This window comes from Pseudophryne corroboree, chromosome 4, assembly GCF_028390025.1.
Source record: "Pseudophryne corroboree isolate aPseCor3 chromosome 4, aPseCor3.hap2, whole genome shotgun sequence".
In the NCBI taxonomy this organism is placed as follows: Eukaryota; Metazoa; Chordata; class Amphibia; order Anura; family Myobatrachidae; genus Pseudophryne; species Pseudophryne corroboree.
Window position 1 is genome coordinate 581,011,469 of NC_086447.1, and position 27,615 is coordinate 581,039,083.

The 27,615-nt window shown below is 42.6% G+C and overlaps 1 long non-coding RNA gene across 1 annotated transcript; it reads right to left on the bottom strand.

Annotated features, from left to right (window-relative positions):
- On the bottom strand, nt 1-27,575 carry LOC134909990 (uncharacterized). The gene is made up of 2 exons (XR_010176079.1): nt 27,306-27,575; nt 1-587 (listed from the first exon to the last, which is right to left on the bottom strand). It is a non-coding gene; the product is annotated as an uncharacterized LOC134909990 (long non-coding RNA).
- Between the last annotated feature and the right edge of the window lie 40 nt (nt 27,576-27,615).

The window sequence follows — 27,615 nt, forward strand, 5'->3', positions numbered from 1 at the left end:
CATGGAGATGATCTTTATTTGAATGTAATTGACTATGTAGATGTGCCCTAATACTGCTTGTTGTTTGAGGAGTACAAGTTTTCACTCGCCTGCATTTTCAGACACTGTTCATTAATGGTATGTAAATGATGAGTTTGTACAGAAATACTGTGTTTATCTACATATTAACAGTTTTTGCCATCTTCACGGTACTTATTGTTGTGAGGCACATATGCGTCCTTTAACTTGTTGACCTTCAGAGTTCTTTATCTTGATATATATATTATATTTCAATATAATTTAAAAAATATATATAAAAATACATTTTAAACAAATTTGAATGTATTTATTGTAACTGTAAAGATGCAAGAAACATGGTGTTTTCATTCAGACCTTATTCTGTTCCATCAGTGTTCCCATGGTCCTGGATTCCTGTGTTGTATGAATATGATTAAACGAACACCTTCAGTAATACCGTGCATATCTTTTATCTTGTTACTTGAAAATGATTTCTGGTGAAATGACTGCATCACACCATAATTACTCTTCAGCTTGACTGTTCACTTCTTAGAAGTAGTCCATTTTGGCCAATGTAATCATGTCTGTATCTAAAAAATAAAAGAAATATCAAACATCTCCAGCATTAGACATCAGTGCAAATCAAAACATTGCAAATGCTCTGAAGTTCCTCTCGTAACTATACATACTGTGCTGTAATGTTTCCATAGAAAGTGCAAAGCTGTGAAAAGTTGAAATGTCTGAACATTTACTGTAAAAGTTTTGACATGCAGTAAAATAAAGTGACATATTGCACTTGCCTTTATTATACTATGAGATCGCTGGCTTTTAGGCTGTGTGCCCCAATTGTATTATTTCCATTGTTAAATTATAAGACCTAATTTGGTAAACTACATCCACCCATCTACAGTCCACTTAAGGTGGCTACAGTACAGTATAAATATTTGTGTGTTACTGGGAAATTTCAGACTGTGGGGGTATCCAATTAGCCGTGGTAATGTTAATTGTCTGGCTGGGGCTATCCAGTAAACCCTGATAAGCCGGCGTGGGCCACTGCTTATCAGGGATTTTGTTTCACCTGCCTCAGGTAGGTGAAACCAAATCCCTGAAAACGGGTCTCTTTCTATCGAAAACACACAGGTTTTACTGAACCTGTGTGTTTTTGGGAGACCATGTATTTTTTTACAGGCGACCAAATTGGATAGCCTGTAAAAAAGATTGGGAAAAATTGCAAAATCTTCACCTGTAATTGGATACCCCCATGTGTAATAAAATAGAAATTTAATACCTACCGGTAATTCCTTGTCTCCTAGTCCGTAGTGGATACTGGGTCTTGTACTTGAGTACTATGGGGTATAGATCGGGTCCACTGGAGCCTGGCACTTTAAAACTTTTAGTGTGTGTATGTGTGTGCTGGCTCCTCCCCTCTATGACCCTCCTACCAGACTCAGCCTAGGAAAACTGCCCGAGGAGATGGACATTATATAAGAGAAGAACAATACAACAGCAGTGAGGCAATAAGCCAACACACAACCATAAACGAAAGGAGGGCGCTAACCAGAGGATAGCAACCCCACCCTAACCTGGATAGCACGGCTATCCCAACAGCATAATGGGACCGCAATGTCAGTCCATCCAAATACTTACACAGGTAAGCAGGAACGAAGCACTGAAGCGGGCGCCCAGTATCCACTATGGACTAGGAGAAAAGGAATTACTGGTAGATATTAATTTCCTATTTTCTGTTATGTCCTAGTGGATACCTGGGTCTTGTACTTTAGTACCATGGGGAAGTCCCAAAGCTCCCAAATGGGTGGGTGAGTGCTGAGACCACCCCTGTAAAACCGCCTGACCAAACTGAAGGTCATCCTTGGCCAAAGTGTCGTACCTATAGAATTTCACAAAAGTGTTTGAACCAGACAAAGTAGCAGCTCGGCACAACTGTAGGGCCGACACACCCCGGGCATCCACCCAGGAGGACCCCACCGACCTTATCGAGTGGACCTGAATAGACGTCGGCAAGGGCAGAGCCGCCAACGTAAAGGCCTGTTGAATGGTAAACCTGAGCCAACGAGCTATAGATTGCTTAGAAGCAGGCTGACCAATCTTCATCGTAAAGGACAAACAGCGAGTAAGATTTCGAATGACGGGCCGTCCTTTTGACATAAATCTTCAGAGCCCTTGATCACATCCAAGGTCTCAGGGCCAACGGAAGTGTCAGACAACACCGAAACCACAATAGACTCATTCACATGAAAAGCCAACACCACCTTAGGCAAAAATTGAGGACTGGTCCTCAGTTCCGCCCTGTCTTCATGAAAAATCAAATAAGGACTCTTACAGGATAAGGCACCAAATTCTGAGACCCGCCTGGCAGACGCCAAAGCCAATAACATCACCATCTTCCAGGTGAGAAATTTCAACTCCACCCTATGTAAGGGTTCAAACCAGGAGAAAGGACAGAACCACATTGAGGTCCCACGGAGCCGTGGGAGGTACAAAGGGCGGTTGTATATGAAGAACTTCCTTTAGGAAAGTTTGTACTTCAGGCAGCTTTTTGGAAGAAAATAGAGAGCGACGAAATCTGGACTTTGATGGAGCCTAAACGTAGGCCCATATCCACCCCCACTTGCAGGAAAAGTAGGAAACAACCAATTCTAAATTCTACGAGAGAAACTTTTCTACTTTCACAGCAGGAAACATACTTTTTCCAGATATGATGATAATGCTTTGACGTCACCATCTTCCTGGCCTGGACCATGGTGGAAATAACCCTAGAATCTCCCTCTACACTGCCGTCAAACATAGCCGCTGTAAGCCTGGATAGACGAACGGGCCTTGCTGAAGAAGATTGTCCTGGATTGTCAGAGGCCAGGGATCCTCTAGAGACATGGTCAGGAGGTACGAGTACCACGCCCATCAAGGCCAATCCGGGGCAATTAGAATTGCCTGAACGCTTTCCCTTCTTTGTCTTTTTAGCACCCTTGGGATCAGCGGCAGAGGAGGGAACAGGTATACAAACTGGTACATCCATGGTGTCGTCAGCGCGTCCGCTGCTACAGTCTGCGGATCCCTCATTCTGGAACAGTAATGGCATAGCTTCTTGTTGAGACGAGAAGCCATCAGATCTATCTGTGGACAGCCCCACCTGTGAATCATCTGTTGAAACACCTGGGGATGTAGGCCCCATTCCCCCAGATGGAGGTTGTGTCTGCTGAGGAGGTCCGCTTCTCAGTTGTCCATGCCTGGAATGAACATGGCGGAAATGGCCATTGCGTTGGCTTCCACCAAGAGGAGGATTCTTGACACCTCTCACATCACCTCTCTGCTTTTTGTTCCCCCTTGTCGGTTTATGTACGCCACTGCCGTGGCGTTGTCCGACTGGACCTGGATCGCCCGATCCATCAGGAGATGAGAAGCCTGCAGAAGGGCATTGTAAATTGTCCTGAGTTCCAAGATGTTTATCGGCAGAGCCAATTCCTGTCTCGACATATCCCCTGGAACTGGACCGCTTAGGTCACAGCCCCCCAACCCCAGAGGCTGGCATCTATTGTCAGTAGAATCCACAAGTGGATATTGAAACTCCTGCCCTCTACTAGGTGAGGTACTTGTAGCCACCATAATAGAGAAATCTGGGCTTTCAGAGACAAGGTCACTTCCCGATGCATGTGAAGGTGAGAACCCGACCATTTGTCCAGTATATCTAGTTAAAATGGCCGGGCCTGGAATCTGTCGTATTGGATTGCCTCGTAAGCAGCCAACATCTTGCCCAGTAAGTGGATGCAAAGATGTAAGGACACCTTGCGAGGACTGAGGACCGAGCGTACCATAGCCTGCATAGCCAAGGCCTTCTCCATCGGAAGAAACACCCTTTGAGATACTGTATCCAGTATCATTCTCAGGAACTGAAGACGCTGGGTCGGTTCCAGGTGAGATTTCTGCAAATTTAGGATCCACCCATGATCCGTGAGGGATCAGTACGTAATCCCGCTGGACGGGATCCCGGCGGTCGAAATACCGACGCCGGAATCCCGACCACACAATCCCGACAGGGGTGGCGAGCGGAACGCAGCCCCTTGCGGGCTCGCTTCGCTCGCCGCGCTGCGGGCACGGTGCCTCGCTACGCTCGGCACACTATTATATTCTCCATCTGTGGGTGTCGTGGACACCCACGGAGGGAGAATATGTCGGGATTGTGGCGGTCGGGATTCCGGCGTTGGTATTTCGACCGCCGAGATCCCGTCCAGCGGGATGTTGACCACATCCCATCCGTGAGTAGGCGAGTATTCAGATTGATGCTATGTAGCAGACATTCCCTAAACACAGCCTTTATTAGGAGATCGTCCAAGTAGGGAACTATGTTTACTCCCATCATGCGCAGTTGCAGCATCATCTCTGCCATGACCTTGGTGAAGACCCTCGGAGCTGAGGATAATCCGAAGGGTAAGGCCTGAAACTGGAAATGGTCATCCAATATGGCGAACCTGAGGTAAGCCTGATGAGGAGGAGGCCACATGGGAATGTGAAGGTAAGCATCCCTGACATCCAGAGACACCAGGAACCCCCCCTCCTCCAGAGCGGACACCACTGACCTCAGGGACTCCATCTTGAATTTGAACACCCGCAGATACGGGTTGAGGGACTTCAGGTTCAAGATGGTGCGCACTGAACCGTCTGGTTTGGGAACGACAAAAAGACTGGAGTAAAAACCCATGTTGCATAACGGAGGAGGCACAGAACTACCATCCCCGTCTGCAAAAGCTTTTGAATAGCCTCTTGCAAGGTAACTTTTGCTTCGGGTAAAGAGGGCCAGTGCTAGGGTGTTCGGTGCCCCCCTGCAAACTATAAATTTGCGCCCTCCCATATCCCACAAAGGGTCAGTGCATGCCTTTGGCGCGCGCCGGGTAGGGGCATGGCCACACAATAGTACCCCCATTTAAAATTACGCCACACAGTAGCACAATCTTATTCAACTGATACGTAATGCCCCACCCGTAGTAGTAGCGTCCTTAGATGTAATGCACCCCAGTAGTAGTAGTTGCATCCTTATACATAACGCCCCCCCAGTAGCAGTAGCATCCTTATGCATAATGCCCCCCCAGTAGTAGTAGCATCCTTACACATAATGCACCCACAGTAGTAGTAGCGTCCTTATATGTAGTGTACCCTCCAGCAGAGCCGGCCGTAGGCATAGGCAAACTAGGCAAATGCCTAGGGCATTTGGTATGCTTAGGAGCACCAGCAGCTTCTGCTGATTAAAATGATATGCAGCATGCCTATATTCTACGTGTGACTGCGGCTGTATCTGCATACGAAATGCTACGTTGCAGTGTATTCCTGGAAATCACTGTAACGTAGCATTTCGTATGCAGATACAGCCACAGTCGCACACAGAATATAGGCATGCTGCATATAATTTTAATCGGCAGAAGCTGCTTGTGCATCCTAGCCACATAGCAATGCAAATAATATTGATGCATTATCATAAACAAAAGGCACCCGACGTTAGCAGAGCTGCCAGCTGACTCATGCCAGGCATCTCCTGCAGAACTAGCGGCGGTGCTAGGGGGCACCAGACAAAATCTTGCCTAGGGCATCATATTGGTTAGGGCTGGCTCTGCCCCCTAGTAGTAGAAGCGTCCTTATACATAATGTCCGCCCAGTAGTAGTAGCGTCCATATACGTTGTGCCCCCCAGTAGTAGTAGCGTCCTTATACATAATGCCACCCTAGTAGTAGTAGTAGTGTCCTTATACGTAATGCCCCCCCAGTAGTAGTAGCGTCCTTATACGTAATGCCCCCAAGTAGTATTAGCTTCCTTATAAGTAATGCGCCCCCAGTAATAGTAGCGTCCTTGTACGTAATGCCCCCAAGTAGTAGTAGCTTCCTTATAAGTAATGCGCCCCCAATAGTAGTACTGTCCTTATACATAATGCCCCCCAGTAGTAGTAGCATCCTTATCTGTAATGCCCCCCCAGTAGTAGTAGCATCCTTATACATAATGCCCCCAGTAGTAGTAGCGTCCTTATACGTAATTCCCCCCAGTAATAGTAGTGTCCTTGTACGTAATGCCCCCAAGTAGTAGTAGTTTCCTTATAAGTAATGCTCCCCCAGTAGTAGTGTCGTTATACATAATGCCCCCCTAGTAGTAGCGTCCGTAAATGTAATGCCCACCCCAGTAGTAACGGCGTTATACATAATGCCCCCCCCCAGTAGTAGTAGCGTCCGTAAATGTAATGCCCCCCAAGTAGTAGCGTCATTATACGTAATGCCCCCCCCCCAGTAGTAGCAGCATCCGTAAATGTAATGCCCCCCCAGTAGTAGCGTCGTTATACGTAATGCCCCCGCCAGTAGTAGCGTCATTACATGTAATGCCCCCCCAGTAGTAACGTCCATAATGCACGCGCACACAGACACACATACACACCCCCACCATACACACACACACACCCACCACTCCCATCATGCACACACATACATACATACATTTCTCTCTCACCCTCCACTTACCTAAGTCTGGCTTGTTGCCACTGTAATTACTCTCCAGTCTCGCTCTGTACAGCATCCTGGTCCGTGTAGCTCCGCCCCATTTCGTCCTGTATAGCCCTGCCCCCTTCTGTCCCGTGTAGCTACGCCCCCTCCTCTGATCCGTACACAGCGCTGTCACACAGGTGATGGGAGGGGAGGAGGCTTTTCATGCTGCCAGCGCCGCTGCCTGTCATACAGTGACAGGCACAGCAGCTGGCAGCAGCAGTAGGGGGGACAGGACGGTGCAGCAGCAGGGAAGGGATGCAGAGCAGGGACAGTGCCTCTCTGTCCCAGCGCCTCCCTGCACTGCATCCCTTTCGCTGAGCGGGTAGTGCCAGGCCTGCGGGTAAGGCTGGTAAGCCTGACTTGAAAAACCTGTGAGGAGGTAGTGTTTGGAATTCCAGCCGGTATCCGTGGGAAATGAGGTCCCTCACCCAAGGATCCCGGCAGGACTCTGCCTACACATGGGCGAAGTGTTGAAGGCGAGCACCTACCTGAAAGTCACCTTGTCGCTGGGGCCAACCGTCATGCGGAGGTTTTATCGGCAGGGGATCCGGTGGTCTGGTCCAGGGAGACAGCAGGTGTAAGGTGTAAGAACGTCTAGCAGATGGCGCAGTCGACGGCAGATAGGTAGACTTACCCGCCGTTGCTTGGGAGATCCACTTATTCAATTTGTCTCCAAACAAGGCATCACCTGTAAAGGGAAGATTTTCTACACCCTTTTTGGAATCTGCGTCCGCCGCCCATTGACTTAACCACAGAGCTCTGCGCGCTGAGACCGCCATAGCAGTAGTGCGGCCATTAATCTCACACAACCCCTTTATAGCCTCTCTCATAAAATTTGCAGCATCCTGTATATGTTGCAGCAGGGTAACAACCTCATCCCGGGGCAGAGTGTCTAAACCATCAATATCATTATCAGGCCACTTTACCACAGCCCTGGAGATCCACCCACAAACTATTGTGGGGCGCTGTGCTGCACCTGCTGCCGTATAAATGGCCTTGAGCGTTGTCTCAATTTTACGGTCAGCAGGCTCCTTCAGGGATACAGCCCCAGGAACAGGCAGTACCAATTTTTTTGACAGTCTGGATACAGATGTATCGACCGACGGGGGTATTCCCAGGCCTACCTATCCTCAGCTGGAAGGGGAAAGGTAGATAAAAACCTCTTAGGAATTTAAAAATTGTCCAGGGAGTTTTTAACTCCTTAGACACCGGAAAGGTAGCTGAACTCTTGGGTCTTAGATTAAAGTATAACTCCTCATCTGGTTTCGCCTGTGGGTCCAGTATGTGAAGGACTTCTCTTATGGCAAAAATGAGGGCCTCCACCCCAGGGGACAGGGAGCTGTCCCCGTCCATGTCATCATCATCCACATCTGGCTGATCAGAATCGGACTGTAAACCCTGTGGCAGTGAGCGTTTCTGTGAAGCCACTAGAGGGGCTGCGAAGCCTTCCTGGAATCTGCTGCCTTAGCTACACAATCAATTGAGTGTTTTAACACCTGTCTCTCTCTTTTAGCTACAGCTAGTTCAGAATTGACATTGTGAATGATGCTCTTAAGGCTGTCCAACCAGGTGCCTGTGAGCTGGGCCCTTCAGGAGACAAGGAACATTGCTCACACATGAGAGACCCTGCTGAAGTCGTGGTAGAATTACAAGCAGCACACATAACCAAGTCTTCAGACATTATACAGGAAACAACAGCGCAGCCCATTGCCCAACACCCCACACAGACCCTAGAGAGCCCTTTGGAGTGACACTGAGGAGCGGACCCAGCACACAGAACACAGCAGCACAATGTGTGAAAATAAGTGTATGTAAAATCAGTGCAGCGGTGTTACCGCTGACGTGCTCCCCCCTGTCTATGACGCCCTGGTACCAGTTCAGACAGTCTGTAACAGCGTGGTTCCTGGAGGAGCAGCGTGCATGCAGCCTTGGTGAACCGCAGCAGCAGCAGAAAAATGGTGCCTTCCCGCCGCTGTTCCCGCTCCAGGAACCCCAGCCCCTTGCAATGGCGCGCAGTCCCTGACAAGATTATACTGCCCACAAGTGTAAAACACCTCAGAAATGTCATTTATAGTCCACACAAAGCCTTAGATGACAGTGAGCACTGCGGGACAATAGCGCTGAGCCAGTTTGTCCACGGCGGGCATCGTGATTGTGCTTGGGATCCCGGGTTCAAAATACTGATGCCCTGAATCCCAATCGGCCGCGACCAGGTTGGTTTTGCCTTGTAAATGTTTGTTGCTTTAAAAAAAAATACGAGTTTGGGCGAAATCTCGGAGCTCCGGCCGTCTCGCGCTCCATTACATCCGGCCCTATAATTTGAAGATAAAATAACAGAAAATTTATATAAGCATAAATTTGTTTGCCAATCATATGTTTTAAGATAATATGCTCCCCCTGCATTGCGCCCGCCGCTGCCAGTGAAATCAGAGCACAGCATGATTCAGCTGTGTCTCCTATTTTCCCTGTAGTACGTGGCCGTGGCCGCCGGCCAGCTCCGCCCGCCGAGCTCCTTCTGTGACATCAGAGACTCACGGGATTTAGCTCACCGCCGCTGCCGATGGGAGTTCTATGATGTCCAGGAGCTGAGAGTGAGGCGGAGCCTTCCTCAGCTGCGCCAGGGCTGTGTTTGAGTGGCTGGGACTGGAGTTGTTTTGTGTGGCTCCGGACCCCCCACCACTTCCCCCTGTGGTGCAGCAGCATTAAGTTGCCAGGGCTGCACTTGAGTGTTATTTATTGTCACTTCCAAGTTATTAATATTATATATACTATATAGTATACAAACGCACTGTGACTGGCTGCAGCACACAGCAGTCAGAGGCAGTGGTGTGTTTGTATACTATATAGTATATATTACATATATATATACAGCAGTGATTTTCAACCTTTTTAAATTTGTGGCACACTAAAAAAAAATTTGAAATTGCCAAGGCACACCATCAATTTTTTTGGCCCCGCAGTAATAAAACACATTGGCTACCACTGTAATAAAACAGATTTATATTAATGCCACACACCTACCCAAGAGTAATTCCACTTATTCCCCCTCCCCCAGTAATGCCACAAACCTGCCCCCCCATAGTAATTATACACACCTACCCCCACCCATAGTCAAGCCACACACATGCCCCCATTGTAATTCCTTACACCTGTCCCACCCATAGTAAATATACATACCAGCCCCCCATTATCATTACACATGCCCTGCCCGCACATAGTAATCATACACACCTAACCCCCATACAGTAACTCCACAAACCAGTCCCCCCCACACCATAGTAATTCCTTACACACACATATTATATATATATATATATATATATATTTATATGGAAAATAAAAAGTGAGAATAGGCGCCTCCTAGTGTAGTATTAAATATATGATATGACCATCACCCTTAGTCTCACCCTGTAAAGTGGAACTATACCGTATATGGTGGAATTCCAACCACCTTAAAAATAGCATAGGGTCACAATCTGAGCGACGTCATCAGTGATGTTCTGTTAGTGTTCCTCCTTGTTGTTACTCACATGGTCAGGAAAAAGTAGAAAAAAGGACCGATAGTGTAATACTTTTTACACAACAATATACATTTATTTGGAACTAGTCCGACAGTAAAAACATTGCCCGTACCATATAATAAATTAAAAACAGCTTATCTGTATTTTAAGTCGTCCATACGTGTAAACACTCAACGCGTTTCGTCCTCCGCAATCAGCCTGGACTTCCTCAGGAGTGTGATGATAGTGAATGTGTGGACACATATTTATACCCCTCTTAATTAATTCAATTACACATGGAATTGGTGTTTTTCCTAGTTTACCGGAAGTGACGTCATTTCCGTCCGGAAAATTTGTCTAATAATATTATTCCAAAGTGCATATTGAGCCCAACACATGACTCTCTAGTTCATGTGTTCTACCAAGTTATGTGCTGCCTATTTGGAGCGTTTATTGTGCCCCCGTCCGCCGCGACTGCCGGAAGTCACGGACAAACCGGAGCAGTAATGTCCGCCCTGTCTCAAACTGGCTTCACGGAGCCCAGTGCGCATGCGCCTGCCAGGTCAGTCACAGTGCTGCCCGTTGCCGCCACGTCTAGGCTCTTTCCGTCAGTGAGATCTGTCTATTATACGGCGCCATCTTATCGAAGACTGTATACTATTGTGATACCTGATACTACTAACAGATAACTAATAATATAAAACAGGGATTATAGATATGTGTCCCGTGCTATTGGTTAGTAATGGGGAAGGATTAAAGAGCATTGTGAATGGAAAATCTTTACCTTTTCATGTGAACGGAATACCGCAATTTATATAAGTGCAATATTCAAAGTGCTTGTGCAAGATGCATATACTTTTTTTTATAAAAATATAGTGCACAGTTTTATAATATTCAAAGTGCTTGTGCAGTAAAATTTGTGCATACTTAGATTAATTGTCCAATGTGCATATATTAGAGACATAGTGAACATATTATTTGTGAATTTAAAGTGACAGTGCAAATTAAAATGAACAATCTTTAAAAATATTAAAACAATGGATTTAGAGAAAAGGTGCTATTTCATAATTGTCATTAAGACCTCTTGGGGCCAAGGTTTTTAATTCATATATCCAGTGCATTTCCCGCTGTGAGAGTTTCTTCTCTCGATCGCCTCCTCTTCGTCCCATATGGACTATTTCAAGGGTTCTGATTGTGAGACCTTTTGGATCAGATCCATGACATAATTTAAAATGCTTGGGTACCGAATGATGCTCCTGTTTGTTCTTTATGCTTCTGATATGCTCTTGGATACGTAATTTTAATTGTCTCTTGGTTTTCCCTATGTACCTGAGTTTACAAGGGCATTCGAGCATGTATATTACCCAAGATGTATTGCATGTTGCTCGATCCTTTGAAAAGTATGTTTTGGAACCATCTGTATTAGAGAAAGATTTTGTATAAGGGTTCACAAATTGACAGATATTACAGTGCTGACATTTGACAAGTCCCTTTATATCCAAAAAGTTATTTCTATCCTTTTCATGTTGGATAGGAAGCAGCATGCTTGGTGCAAGATGGTCTTTTAAATTCTTTGCTTTTCTAAAAACCACCTGTGGTTTATCTGGTAAGATTGAGCTTAAAATGGTGTCTGTATGTAGGATGCCCCAATGTTTGTTTAAAATGCTCCGAATTTTCTTGTCCTGACAGTTAAAAGATGTAATAAAATTCAGCCCTTGGTTTTGTTTGTCTTTGACCCTATATTCCAAAAGATCCTGTCGGTCTGTAGCATGAGTCCTGATTTGTGCTTCTTCCACTAGAGTCTTGGGATAACCCCTCTCTAAAAAGCGTTCTCCATATAGAGTAAGTTGTTCCTCCGTATCTTCTAATTTCGTACAGTTTCTTTTTATTCTACAAAATTGTGAATATGGAGTGTTCGTCTTCCATTTAGTTGCATGTCCGCTTTTATAGTGTATATATGAATTGGTGTCTACCTGTTTAATGTAATTCTTTGTTATTACTTCAGTATCTTTACTGCTTAAAATCAAGTCCAAATATTCAATTTCTGTTGCACTCACTTTGTAGGTAAAGGATAAATTGTAATCGTTCCTTTCCAAATGTGTCATAAAATCTATAAAGCATTCCCTAGTTCCATCCCAAACTAGAAGTATGTCGTCTATATAACGTTTGTACACAACAATATGTTTAAAATAAGGATTATTACTGTATACATACTTCTGTTCCCAGCTCCCCATGTGCAAATTGGCGAAGCTGGGTGCGAAAACAGTGCCCATCGCTGTCCCGCGAATTTGTAAATAAAATTTCTCTAAAAATTTAAAATAATTGTGTTTAAGTATAAAATCCATGAAATTACATATAAGTTCTTTGTGTGTACTGTCCAAGGTATCATCTTTATCCAAAAATTCTTTGCAAGATTCTATCCCTTTTTCCTGTGATATGGATGTATACAGGGATTGGACATCGATTGTTATCCATAGATATTCTTGTTTCCATTTAAAAGTTTCTAAAAATTGTAGCAGTGATGTTGTGTCTTTGACATAGGAGTCTAACTTTGGAACATATTTTTTAAGAAATACCTCAACATATTCAGATAAATTCGCAGTTAATGAACCTATGCCTGCCACAATTGGCCTACCTGGAGGATCAATCAACCGTTTATGTATTTTGGGCAAATAATAAAAAATAGATAAAATGGGATGGTTGGTTATTAAAAATTGATATTCATCTTTCGTTATGGTTTCTTGATGTAAAGCTGTAATCAACATGGACCTGAGTTCTTCCACATAGATCTCCGTGGGGTCTGCGGATAATTCTCTATATGAATCTGTGTCTCCTAGTAGACGATATGCTTCATTCTCATATTGGATACGGTTCATGACTACCAAGCCTCCTCCTTTATCTGCTTGGCGTATCACGATCTGTTGGTTGTTTTTCAGATCTTTCAATGCTTTTTTCTCAAAATTGGATAAATTAGTTTTTGTGTTCGGTTTGAGTAACTCAAAGTCCTTTTTAACTAGTTCGTAAAAAAGGTCAATTTGATTACTCCTCGACTCAAGTGGATAGTATTTTGATTGAGGTCTAAGTCCTGACTTAGATCCAGCTTCAGGATTTCCATTCTGGCTGCTAGCCTTCTTCTGAAAATGTCTCTTTAATGTAAGCTTTCGTACAAATTTATTTAAATCAGTGAACGCTTCAAAGTCATCCATCTGGGATGTGGGAGCAAAAGAAAGTCCTTTTGACAGTAATGTCCTTTCAGCATGGGTTAAGACATAGTCGGACAGGTTAATTGGACAATTAATCTAAGTATGCACAAATTTTACTGCACAAGCACTTTGAATATTATAAAACTGTGCACTATATTTTTATAAAAAAAAAGTATATGCATCTTGCACAAGCACTTTGAATATTGCACTTATATAAATTGCGGTATTCCGTTCACATGAAAAGGTAAAGATTTTCCATTCACAATGCTCTTTAATCCTTCCCCATTACTAACCAATAGCACGGGACACATATCTATAATCCCTGTTTTATATTATTAGTTATCTGTTAGTAGTATCAGGTATCACAATAGTATACAGTCTTCGATAAGATGGCGCCGTATAATAGACAGATCTCACTGACGGAAAGAGCCTAGACACGGCGGCAACGGGCAGCACTGTGACTGACCTGGCAGGCGCATGCGCACTGGGCTCCGTGAAGCCAGTTTGAGACAGGGCGGACATTACTGCTCCGGTTTGTCCGTGACTTCCGGCAGTCGCGGCGGACGGGGGCACAATAAACGCTCCAAATAGGCAGCACATAACTTGGTAGAACACATGAACTAGAGAGTCATGTGTTGGGCTCAATATGCACTTTGGAATAATATTATTAGACAAATTTTCCGGACGGAAGTGACGTCACTTCCGGTAAACTAGGAAAAACACCAATTCCATGTGTAATTGAATTAATTAAGAGGGGTATAAATATGTGTCCACACATTCACTATCATCACACTCCTGAGGAAGTCCAGGCTGATTGCGGAGGACGAAACGCGTTGAGTGTTTACACGTATGGACGACTTAAAATACAGATAAGCTGTTTTTAATTTATTATATGGTACGGGCAATGTTTTTACTGTCGGACTAGTTCCAAATAAATGTATATTGTTGTGTAAAAAAGTATTACACTATCGGTCCTTTTTTCTACTTTTTCCTGACCATGTGAGTAACAACAAGGAGGAACACTAACAGAACATCACTGATGACGTCGCTCAGATTGTGACCCTATGCTATTTTTAAGGTGGTTGGAATTCCACCATATACGGTATAGTTCCACTTTACAGGGTGAGACTAAGGGTGATGGTCATATCATATATTTAATACTACACTAGGAGGCGCCTATTCTCACTTTTTATTTTCCAGACTTACAACTGGTTGGCTTGAACAGCTAACCACTGGAGAAAAGGGCTGCCACCCCACGAAATAGAATATTGGGGGAGTGTACTTTAGACACTGGTAATTTATCACTGCGGAAAGGATAGGTCGTTATAAGAAGGACTCAGCGCCATTTACCACCACTACTAGCAAGAAATTTTTTGTTCTTTTGGGTATAAGGCTGCTACCTTCTCTTTCTCCTCTCAAATAAAATGAATACCCTCAGATCACAGTTAGGGGGATCAAAGAGAGGAGATATATGCCAAAGGATTTTCAATGAGAATAACGAACCTACACCACGAGTAAATGAAGGTTTGGATGATAAATTCTGGAACATAGAAAAATTGTTCACCAAGGAACTAAAAACCTGGTGGGACATTACCGTTTTAGAGCAGTATATTAAAGTAAACAGAGTACCACGGGGACTGAGGGTATTTAAACAACCCACTTTTAACACACAAAATGATACTTTTATGAAAAATTGGGACACAATTTTACATGATTGTTCAACTAAACTCATGAGCTTAATCATTGAAGAGAAAAAGAGAGAACTAGTCACACTTGAAGAAGATATAAAGAAGGAGGAAGTTGCCATGGAACCATATAAGGGGAAAGAAGATTACAAGATCAACGAGATTGTTCTGGTGAAGAAACTGGAAAAAATTGAGGATGAAGTTGTAACCCTAAAAGAAAGGAAATATCAACGGGATAAAAATGACTATATGAACGGTAGAGTAAAGAAATGGAACGGATTTAGAGACCCGGAAGACCTTAGGAAACGGGACCTTTCCAATCAAAGACATGAACACTGGCGAACCATCCCACAGAAACAAAGAAATTATAAGGACAATGGACTCTATAAACCTAGAACACCAGGAAGGGTGAAATTTGAAACTCAGAACAGATATTCAGCCCTTAGCAGACTACATTCGGAGACAGATGCGGAGGTTTTTTTATCCCCAACAGCCTCAGAACAAAGGATGAGGCGGGATCCCTATGTCAAAGAAACAATACAAAGAGCATCACCCCTAAAAAGAAGGTTCGAAGAGGAAGAAGGGGGGGCTCTAAGCGATTACAAAAAAAGAAGAAACCTCAGACATTAGACACCCCAGCGATGGGGGAAAAGGGGATTTTTAACCTGTCCGACTATGTCTTAACCCATGCTGAAAGGACATTACTGTCAAAAGGACTTTCTTTTGCTCCCACATCCCAGATGGATGACTTTGAAGCGTTCACTGATTTAAATAAATTTGTACGAAAGCTTACATTAAAGAGACATTTTCAGAAGAAGGCTAGCAGCCAGAATGGAAATCCTGAAGCTGGATCTAAGTCAGGACTTAGACCTCAATCAAAATACTATCCACTTGAGTCGAGGAGTAATTAAATTGACCTTTTTTACGAACTAGTTAAAAAGGACTTTGAGTTACTCAAACCGAACACAAAAACTAATTTATCCAATTTTGAGAAAAAAGCATTGAAAGATCTGAAAAACAACCAACAGATCGTGATACGCCAAGCAGATAAAGGAGGAGGCTTGGTAGTCATGAACCGTATCCAATATGAGAATGAAGCATATCGTCTACTAGGAGACACAGATTCATATAGAGAATTATCCGCAGACCCCACGGAGATCTATGTGGAAGAACTCAGGTCCATGTTGATTACAGCTTTACATCAAGAAACCATAACGAAAGATGAATATCAATTTTTAATAACCAACCATCCCATTTTATCTATTTTTTATTATTTGCCCAAAATACATAAACGGTTGATTGATCCTCCAGGTAGGCCAATTGTGGCAGGCATAGGTTCATTAACTGCGAATTTATCTGAATATGTTGAGGTATTTCTTAAAAAATATGTTCCAAAGTTAGACTCCTATGTCAAAGACACAACATCACTGCTACAATTTTTAGAAACTTTTAAATGGAAACAAGAATATCTATGGATAACAATCGATGTCCAATCCCTGTATACATCCATATCACAGGAAAAAGGGATAGAATCTTGCAAAGAATTTTTGGATAAAGATGATACCTTGGACAGTACACACAAAGAACTTATATGTAATTTCATGGATTTTATACTTAAACACAATTATTTTAAATTTTTAGAGAAATTTTATTTACAAATTCGCGGGACAGCGATGGGCACTGTTTTCGCACCCAGCTTCGCCAATTTGCACATGGGGAGCTGGGAACAGAAGTATGTATACAGTAATAATCCTTATTTTAAACATATTGTTGTGTACAAACGTTATATAGACGACATACTTCTAGTTTGGGATGGAACTAGGGAATGCTTTATAGATTTTATGACACATTTGGAAAGGAACGATTACAATTTATCCTTTACCTACAAAGTGAGTGCAACAGAAATTGAATATTTGGACTTGATTTTAAGCAGTAAAGATACTGAAGTAATAACAAAGAATTACATTAAACAGGTAGACACCAATTCATATATACACTATAAAAGCGGACATGCAACTAAATGGAAGACGAACACTCCATATTCACAATTTTGTAGAATAAAAAGAAACTGTACGAAATTAGAAGATACGGAGGAACAACTTACTCTATATGGAGAACGCTTTTTAGAGAGGGGTTATCCCAAGACTCTAGTGGAAGAAGCACAAATCAGGACTCATGCTACAGACCGACAGGATCTTTTGGAATATAGGGTCAAAGACAAACAAAACCAAGGGCTGAATTTTATTACATCTTTTAACTGTCAGGACAAGAAAATTCGGAGCATTTTAAACAAACATTGGGGGATCCTACATACAGACACCATTTTAAGCTCAATCTTACCAGATAAACCACAGGTGGTTTTTAGAAAAGCAAAGAATTTAAAAGACCATCTTGCACCAAGCATGCTGCTTCCTATCCAACATGAAAAGGATAGAAATAACTTTTTGGATATAAAGGGACTTGTCAAATGTCAGCACTGTAATATCTGTCAATTTGTGAACCCTTATACAAAATCTTTCTCTAATACAGATGGTTCCAAAACATACTTTTCAAAGGATCGAGCAACATGCAATACATCTTGGGTAATATACATGCTCGAATGCCCTTGTAAACTCAGGTACATAGGGAAAACCAAGAGACAATTAAAATTACGTATCCAAGAGCATATCAGAAGCATAAAGAACAAACAGGAGCATCATTCGGTACCCAAGCATTTTAAATTATGTTATGGATCTGATCCAAAAGGTCTCACAATCAGAACCCTTGAAATAGTCCATATGGGACGAAGAGGAGGCGATCGAGAGAAGAAACTCTCACAGCGGGAAATGCACTGGATATATGAATTAAAAACCTTGGCCCCAAGAGGTCTTAATGACAATTATGAAATAGCACCTTTTCTCTAAATCCATTGTTTTAATATTTTTAAAGATTGTTCATTTTAATTTGCACTGTCACTTTAAATTCACAAATAATATGTTCACTATGTCTCTAATATATGCACATTGGACAATTAATCTAAGTATGCACAAATTTTACTGCACAAGCACTTTGAATATTATAAAACTGTGCACTATATTTTTATAAAAAAAAGTATATGCATCTTGCACAAGCACTTTGAATATTGCACTTATATAAATTGCGGTATTCCGTTCACATGAAAAGGTAAAGATTTTCCATTCACAATGCTCTTTAATCCTTCCCCATTACTAACCAATAGCACGGGACACATATCTATAATCCCTGTTTTATATTATTAGTTATCTGTTAGTAGTATCAGGTATCACAATAGTATGCAGTCTTCGATAAGATGGCGCCGTATAATAGACAGATCTCACTGACGGAAAGAGCCTAGACGCGGCGGCAACGGGCAGCACTGTGACTGACCTGGCAGGCGCATGCGCACTGGGCTCCGTGAAGCCAGTTTGAGACAGGGCGGACATTACTGCTCCGGTTTGTCCGTGACTTCCGGCAGTCGCGGCGGACAGGGGCACAATAAACGCTCCAAATAGGCAGCACATAACTTGGTAGAACACATGAACTAGAGAGTCATGTGTTGGGCTCAATATGCACTTTGGAATAATATTATTATACAAATTTTCCGGACGGAAATGACGTCACTTCCGGTAAACTAGGAAAAACACCAATTCCATGTGTAATTGAATTAATTAAGAGGGGTATAAATATGTGTCCACACATTCACTATCATCACACTCCTGAGGAAGTCCAGGCTGATTGCGGAGGACGAAACGCGTTGAGTGTTTACACGTATGGACGACTTAAAATACAGATAAGCTGTTTTTAATTTATTATATGGTACGGGCAATGTTTTTACTGTCGGACTAGTTCCAAATAAATGTATATTGTTGTGTAAAAAGTATTACACTATCGGTCCTTTTTTCTACTTTTTCCTGACCATGTGAGTAACAACAAGGAGGAACATTAACAGAACATCACTGATGACGTCGCTCAGATTGTGACCCTATGCTATTTTTAAGGTGGGTGGAATTCCACCATATACGGTATAGTTCCACTTTACAGGGTGAGACTAAGGGTGATGGTCATATCATATATTTAATACTATACTAGGAGGCGCCTATTCTCACTTTTTATTTTCCAGACTTACAACTGGTTGGCTTGAACAGCTAACCACTGGAGAAAAGGGCTGCCACCCCACGAAATAGAATATTGGGGGAGTGTACTTTAGACACTGAAAATTTATCACTGCGGAAAGGATAGGTCGTTATAAGAAGGACTCAGCGCCATTTACCACCACTACTAGCAAGAATTTTTTTGTTCTTTTGGGTATAAGGCTGCTACCTTCTCTTTCTCCTCTCAAATAAAATGAATACCCTCAGATCACAGTTAGGGGGATCAAAGAGAGGAGATATATGCCAAAGGATTTTCAATGAGAATAACGAACCTACACCACGAGTAAATGAAGGTTTGGATGATAAATTCTGGAACATAGAAAAATTGTTCACCAAGGAACTAAAAACCTGGTGGGACATTACCGTTTTAGAGCAGTATATTAAAGTAAACAGAGTACCACGGGGACTGAGGGTATTTAAACAACCCACTTTTAACACACAAAATGATACTTTTATGAAAAATTGGGACACAATTTTACATGATTGTTCAACTAAACTCATGAGCTTAATCATTGAAGAGAAAAAGAGAGAACTAGTCACACTTGAAGAAGATATAAAGAAGGAGGAAGTTGCCATGGAACCATATAAGGGGAAAGAAGATTACAAGATCAACGAGATTGTTCTGGTGAAGAAACTGGAAAAAATTGAGGATGAAGTTGTAACCCTAAAAGAAAGGAAATATCAACGGGATAAAAATGACTATATGAACGGTAGAGTAAAGAAATGGAACGGATTTAGAGACCCGGAAGACCTTAGGAAACGGGACCTTTCCAATCAAAGACATGAACACTGGCGAACCATCCCACAGAAACAAAGAAATTATAAGGACAATGGACTCTATAAACCTAGAACACCAGGAAGGGTGAAATTTGAAACTCAGAACAGATATTCAGCCCTTAGCAGACTACATTCGGAGACAGATGCGGAGGTTTTTTTATCCCCAACAGCCTCAGAACAAAGGATGAGGCGGGATCCCTATGTCAAAGAAACAATACAAAGAGCATCACCCCTAAAAAGAAGGTTCGAAGAGGAAGAAGGGGGGGCTCTAAGCGATTACAAAAAAAGAAGAAACCTCAGACATTAGACACCCCAGCGATGGGGGAAAAGGGGATTTTTACCTGTCCGACTATGTCTTAACCCATGCTGAAAGGACATTACTGTCAAAAGGACTTTCTTTTGCTCCCACATCCCAGATGGATGACTTTGAAGCGTTCACTGATTTAAATAAATTTGTACGAAAGCTTACATTAAAGAGACATTTTCAGAAGAAGGCTAGCAGCCAGAATGGAAATCCTGAAGCTGGATCTAAGTCAGGACTTAGACCTCAATCAAAATACTATCCACTTGAGTCGAGGAGTAATCAAATTGACCTTTTTTACGAACTAGTTAAAAAGGACTTTGAGTTACTCAAACCGAACACAAAAACTAATTTATCCAATTTTGAGAAAAAAGCATTGAAAGATCTGAAAAACAACCAACAGATCGTGATACGCCAAGCAGATAAAGGAGGAGGCTTGGTAGTCATGAACCGTATCCAATATGAGAATGAAGCATATCGTCTACTAGGAGACACAGATTCATATAGAGAATTATCCGCAGACCCCACGGAGATCTATGTGGAAGAACTCAGGTCCATGTTGATTACAGCTTTACATCAAGAAACCATAACGAAAGATGAATATCAATTTTTAATAACCAACCATCCCATTTTATCTATTTTTTATTATTTGCCCAAAATACATAAACGGTTGATTGATCCTCCAGGTAGGCCAATTGTGGCAGGCATAGGTTCATTAACTGCGAATTTATCTGAATATGTTGAGGTATTTCTTAAAAAATATGTTCCAAAGTTAGACTCCTATGTCAAAGACACAACATCACTGCTACAATTTTTAGAAACTTTTAAATGGAAACAAGAATATCTATGGATAACAATCGATGTCCAATCCCTGTATACATCCATATCACAGGAAAAAGGGATAGAATCTTGCATATAATTTTTGGATAAAGATGATACCTTGGACAGTACACACAAAGAACTTATATGTAATTTCATGGATTTTATACTTAAACACAATTATTTTAAATTTTTAGAGAAATTTTATTTACAAATTCGCGGGACAGCGATGGGCACTGTTTTCGCACCCAGCTTCGCCAATTTGCACATGGGGAGCTGGGAACAGAAGTATGTATACAGTAATAATCCTTATTTTAAACATATTGTTGTGTACAAACGTTATATAGACGACATACTTCTAGTTTGGGATGGAACTAGGGAATGCTTTATAGATTTTATGACACATTTGGAAAGGAACGATTACAATTTATCCTTTACCTACAAAGTGAGTGCAACAGAAATTGAATATTTGGACTTGATTTTAAGCAGTAAAGATACTGAAGTAATAACAAAGAATTACATTAAACAGGTAGACACCAATTCATATATACACTATAAAAGCGGACATGCAACTAAATGGAAGACGAACACTCCATATTCACAATTTTGTAGAATAAAAAGAAACTGTACGAAATTAGAAGATACGGAGGAACAACTTACTCTATATGGAGAACGCTTTTTAGAGAGGGGTTATCCCAAGACTCTAGTGGAAGAAGCACAAATCAGGACTCATGCTACAGACCGACAGGATCTTTTGGAATATAGGGTCAAAGACAAACAAAACCAAGGGCTGAATTTTATTACATCTTTTAACTGTCAGGACAAGAAAATTCGGAGCATTTTAAACAAACATTGGGGGATCCTACATACAGACACCATTTTAAGCTCAATCTTACCAGATAAACCACAGGTGGTTTTTAGAAAAGCAAAGAATTTAAAAGACCATCTTGCACCAAGCATGCTGCTTCCTATCCAACATGAAAAGGATAGAAATAACTTTTTGGATATAAAGGGACTTGTCAAATGTCAGCACTGTAATATCTGTCAATTTGTGAACCCTTATACAAAATCTTTCTCTAATACAGATGGTTCCAAAACATACTTTTCAAAGGATCGAGCAACATGCAATACATCTTGGGTAATATACATGCTCGAATGCCCTTGTAAACTCAGGTACATAGGGAAAACCAAGAGACAATTAAAATTACGTATCCAAGAGCATATCAGAAGCATAAAGAACAAACAGGAGCATCATTCGGTACCCAAGCATTTTAAATTATGTCATGGATCTGATCCAAAAGGTCTCACAATCAGAACCCTTGAAATAGTCCATATGGGACGAAGAGGAGGCGATCGAGAGAAGAAACTCTCACAGCGGGAAATGCACTGGATATATGAATTAAAAACCTTGGCCCCAAGAGGTCTTAATGACAATTATGAAATAGCACCTTTTCTCTAAATCCATTGTTTTAATATTTTTAAAGATTGTTCATTTTAATTTGCACTGTCACTTTAAATTCACAAATAATATGTTCACTATGTCTCTAATATATGCACATTGGACAATTAATCTAAGTATGCACAAATTTTACTGCACAAGCACTTTGAATATTATAAAACTGTGCACTATATTTTTATAAAAAAAAGTATATGCATCTTGCACAAGCACTTTGAATATTGCACTTATATAAATTGCGGTATTCCGTTCACATGAAAAGGTAAAGATTTTCCATTTACAATGCTCTTTAATCCTTCCCCATTACTAACCAATAGCACGGGACACATATCTATAATCCCTGTTTTATATTATTAGTTATCTGTTAGTAGTATCAGGTATCACAATAGTATACAGTCTTCGATAAGATGGCGCCATATAATAGACAGATCTCACTGACGGAAAGAGCCTAGACGCGGCGGCAACGGGCAGCACTGTGACTGACCTGGCAGGCGCATGCGCACTGGGCTCCGTGAAGCCAGTTTGAGACAGGGCGGACATTACTGCTCCGGTTTGTCCGTGACTTCCGGCAGTCGCGGCGGACGGGGGCACAATAAACGCTCCAAATAGGCAGCACATAACTTGGTAGAACACATGAACTAGAGAGTCATGTGTTGGGCTCAATATGCACTTTGGAATAATATTATTAGACAAATTTTCCGGACGGAAATGACGTCACTTCCGGTAAACTAGGAAAAACACCAATTCCATGTGTAATTGAATTAATTAAGAGGGGTATAAATATGTGTCCACACATTCACTATCATCACACTCCTGAGGAAGTCCAGGCTGATTGCGGAGGACGAAACGCGTTGAGTGTTTACACGTATGGACGACTTAAAATACAGATAAGCTGTTTTTAATTTATTATATGGTACGGGCAATGTTTTTACTGTCGGACTAGTTCCAAATAAATGTATATTGTTGTGTAAAAAGTATTACACTATCGGTCCTTTTTTCTACTTTTTCCTGACCATGTGAGTAACAACAAGGAGGAACACTAACAGAACATCACTGATGACGTCGCTCAGATTGTGACCCTATGCTATTTTTAAGGTGGTTGGAATTCCACCATATACGGTATAGTTCCACTTTACAGGGTGAGACTAAGGGTGATGGTCATATCATATATTTAATACTACACTAGGAGGCGCCTATTCTCACTTTTTATTTTCCAGACTTACAACTGGTTGGCTTGAACAGCTAACCACTGGAGAAAAGGGCTGCCACCCCACGAAATAGAATATTGGGGGAGTGTACTTTAGACACTGGAAATTTATCACTGCGGAAAGGATAGGTCGTTATAAGAAGGACTCAGCGCCATTTACCACCACTACTAGCAATATATATTTATATATTTATTTATTTATTTTTCTAACCTTAAATCTATCTTTCCCTCTCAGTGGGGAGAAGCGAGGAGCACTAGGACAAGGCAGCATGGAGGAGGAGGAGCGTGTGATGGGGAGATCAGGCCGGTTGATGCGGAAGTGCAGTGCTGCCCGGCAAGCACAGGTATATCTGGCTGGTGGCAGCGGAGGGTCTGTGTGCGGACGGCGGTGCCGGGTCAGTGAGCGGAGGGGCGATGCAGGGTCAGTGAGCGGAGGGACGGCGCCGGGTCAGTGAGCGGAGGGGCGATGCAGGGTCAGTGAGCGGAGGGACGGCGCCGGGTCAGTGAGCGGAGGGGCGCCAACAGGACTGTGTGACAGCAGGCAGCGGGCATCTCTGGCTGGCAGTGGCTGCGGCACACCTGGCAACTGCCAGCGGCACACTAGTGTGCCGCGGCACACCTGTTGAAAATGGCTGATATACAGTATATATATATATATATATATATATACAGTATATATATATATATGTGTATGTATATATATACTGTATGTGTGTGTGTGTGTGTGTGTGTGTGTGTGTGTGTGTATATATATGTAGATATATGTGTGTGTATATATATATATATATATATATATATATAGAATGTATGGACATCCGCACAAACTGTATCAGTGGAAGACAACACGGTGGTGCTCAACTCCAAGGAATTTCGGGTTCCTGATAATAGTCTTTTGAAAAAAGAGGGCACTCACCAAGATTTCATAAAAGAAGGTCAAAGGTCATTTATTGATACATCCGTATATATATATATATATATATATATATGTAGATATATGTGTGTGTATATATATATATATATATATATATATATACTGTATGATAAGGGCCCCCACAAGTTTGTTGTCCAGGGCCCCCACAGACCTTAATCCGGCCCTGGCTATTATGTGTATAACCGGCGCCACTACTGGGGACATTATGTGCAGCACTACTATGTGCAGGGTAATGTGAATAAGATTGTGCTACTGTGTGGTGTAATTTGAAATGGGGGTACTATTGTGTGGCCACGCCCCTTCCTTGTGAGACCACACCCCTTTTGACCCACGCTGTCCCTTTGTAAAATATGGGAGGGCGCAAATTTTGTCATTTGCAGGGGGGCGCCGAACACCCTAGCACAGGCCCTGCCATTGACACTACTTTTGTGCAAAGAATTGGACCGAGATATGCAAGGGGTCACAGAAGGTTGCCCCACTGTTATTCAGTGAGCAAAGACCTTTTTGTTTTCTTCAGTATACTACTAATTGTTAGCCAAGAGCGATTCAGTTAAGGTTTACTACCCAAGGTTTACTACCCAGCACGGTAAGCCCCATAGGGTTTCTTTACCGCCTCAGCAGCACCCTCTGGGACTTAACTCATAGACTCCAGCACGTGACATGGAAACTATGGGTTACTACATGTTGCCCGTGCATTCACTGTGCCAGGAAATTGACAAATAATTGAATAGCTCCGGGGTGGGGAACTAAAAAAAAAGATATCACTTTGTCACTGCAGGTGTGCAGCATCTCACTAGGTGGCTCCTTGGGCTAGTGGTATGGTCAATGCTTAACATAGCCTTCAACTGGCATTCAATTCCCGTTAAGGACAGAGGTATAACGTATTGAAAACAATTTATGGTTGTATGTGTAAAATATTATATTAAGCTGTATATAGGGGGTCATTCCGAGTTGTTCGCTCGGTAAAAATCTTCGCATCGCAGCGATTTTCCGCTTAATGCGCATGCGCAATGTCCGCACTGCGACTGCGCCAAGTAAATTTGCTATGCACTTAGGATTTTTACTCACGGCATTTCCATCGTTCTGGCGATCGTAATGTGATTGACAGGAAATGGGTGTTACTGGGCGGAAACAGGCCGTTTTATGGGCGTGTGGGAAAAAACGCTACCGTTTCCAGAAAAAACGCAGGAGTGGCCGGAGAAACGGGGGAGTGTCTGGGCGAACGCTGGGTGTGTTTGTGACGTCAAACCAGGAACGACAAGCAGTGAAATGATCGCAGATGCCGAGTAAGTCTGGAGCTACTCAGAAACTGCTACGAGGTGTGTAATCGCAATATTGCGAATACATCGTTCGCAATTTTAAGATGCTAAGATTCACTCCCAGTAGGCGGCGGCTTAGCATGAGCAAATCTGCTAAAATCCACTTGCGAGCGAACAACTCGGAATGACCCCCATATTTTTGACATATGCAGTGAATTTGTGACAATTAAGACACTTACATTTTTAGGTGTAAATGTAAATCTCTTACAGCAAGGCTACCCAAACTCCGTGAAATGAGCATCCCCCCCGTCCCGTCCCCTACCCGCACGCTCAGCACACATCTCCCCCCACATGTGCCCCGTGAATACGGGCCTTAAGGGGTTAGTGGCAATTTCTGCAGTGATGATGTCCCTTAGAAATGAACGGTGGGGTTGGTGTTGGGGATTGGCTAGGAAATCACCCAAACAGCAGTCAACTACAAGTCTGAGCATGATAACATCTCATTTTATTAAACACTGTCCGTGCATCTTTATCGCAACGCATGCCGTGCACATTGGGGCAGATTTATTAAGCTTGGTGAAGTGATAAATTGGAAAGGGATAAAGGACCAGCCAGTCAGCTCCTAACTGACATTTTTCAAACCCAGCCTGTGACATGGTAGTAAGGAGCTGATTGGCTGGTCCTTTATTACCTTCCACTTTATCACTTCACCGAGTTTAATAAATCTGCCCCATTGTTCTGTAAGTGGCTAGTGGCAATTTCAGCAGTGATGCGGCACTCACACTGTGATGACATTCCTAACAAATGAAAGGTGGGGTTTAGGGCAGCTCTGTGTGTTTGCATTTAGCCAAAAGTATTGCCACAAGTTTGCTTCAAAAGTCACGCAGCAAGTGTTTAATCTAAACAGTGCAAGAGTAGAGATTTTTACACTGCGCTCACCCCCGGTTTCTAATTGTGCATGTATATGCACTAGTGTAATAAATGGTGAAATGTTTGATTAAGTTTCAAATGATATTTATTTAAATAACTGATAGTCCAGAATTCATATAAATGCGTGAATAAACTCTGTTTGGCTATATTAAGCCTTTTGCTAATTGTGCAGGAGCACGCTTGCTTCTAGATATAATGAGATGAAGTCCATAAGCAGGATGATAAGTGATTTAGGAAAAAATGAAAAAAGGTGAAAAAGTCTATTTGTTGTACTACAGGCCGCGGCGTCCCGCTGGTCTGTATGAAATGAGTGCACTTGTTTAAAATGACATTCCGTCACTGATGTTCAAGCAGCAGCGGAGAGTGCGTGAGAAAGAAAGGGACTCCGGACTGGTCCACCCTCCCCCTGCTTCTGCCGCCGTCACTGTGACTGTGTTCGGTCACAGGTCGGAGGCTAGTCAGCCTGGGTTCGGTGCCTGTCTTGGGGGGGGAGATGCACGCACTGCGACCGCTCTCAGAGTGGTTCGTTGCCGCACTCCCTCCGCCTACAGAGACTCACCTTAGTTCTCCTTCTCCGCTGCTGGATGTGTCAGTGGCAGGCTGTCTCCTCGATGTTTCTCCGTCGTCCGTGACCCGCAGACACTTCCTGGTCTTCAGTCACATGACCGGGTTCAGTCTCTTGTTCCGCTCCTTCTGCTTGATCGTGCCGCTGTTGTTGAAAGGTGTTAGGAAATTGCTCCAACACGTTTCGGCCCTTGGGGGCCTTCCTCTGGGAGAAAAAGTGTATGGAATTTCTCCTGTGGTGAAGAAATAAATAGCCTGATCTGTGGTTCCTTCGCTCTGATTGGTTGTCGTTCTTCATGTGATGA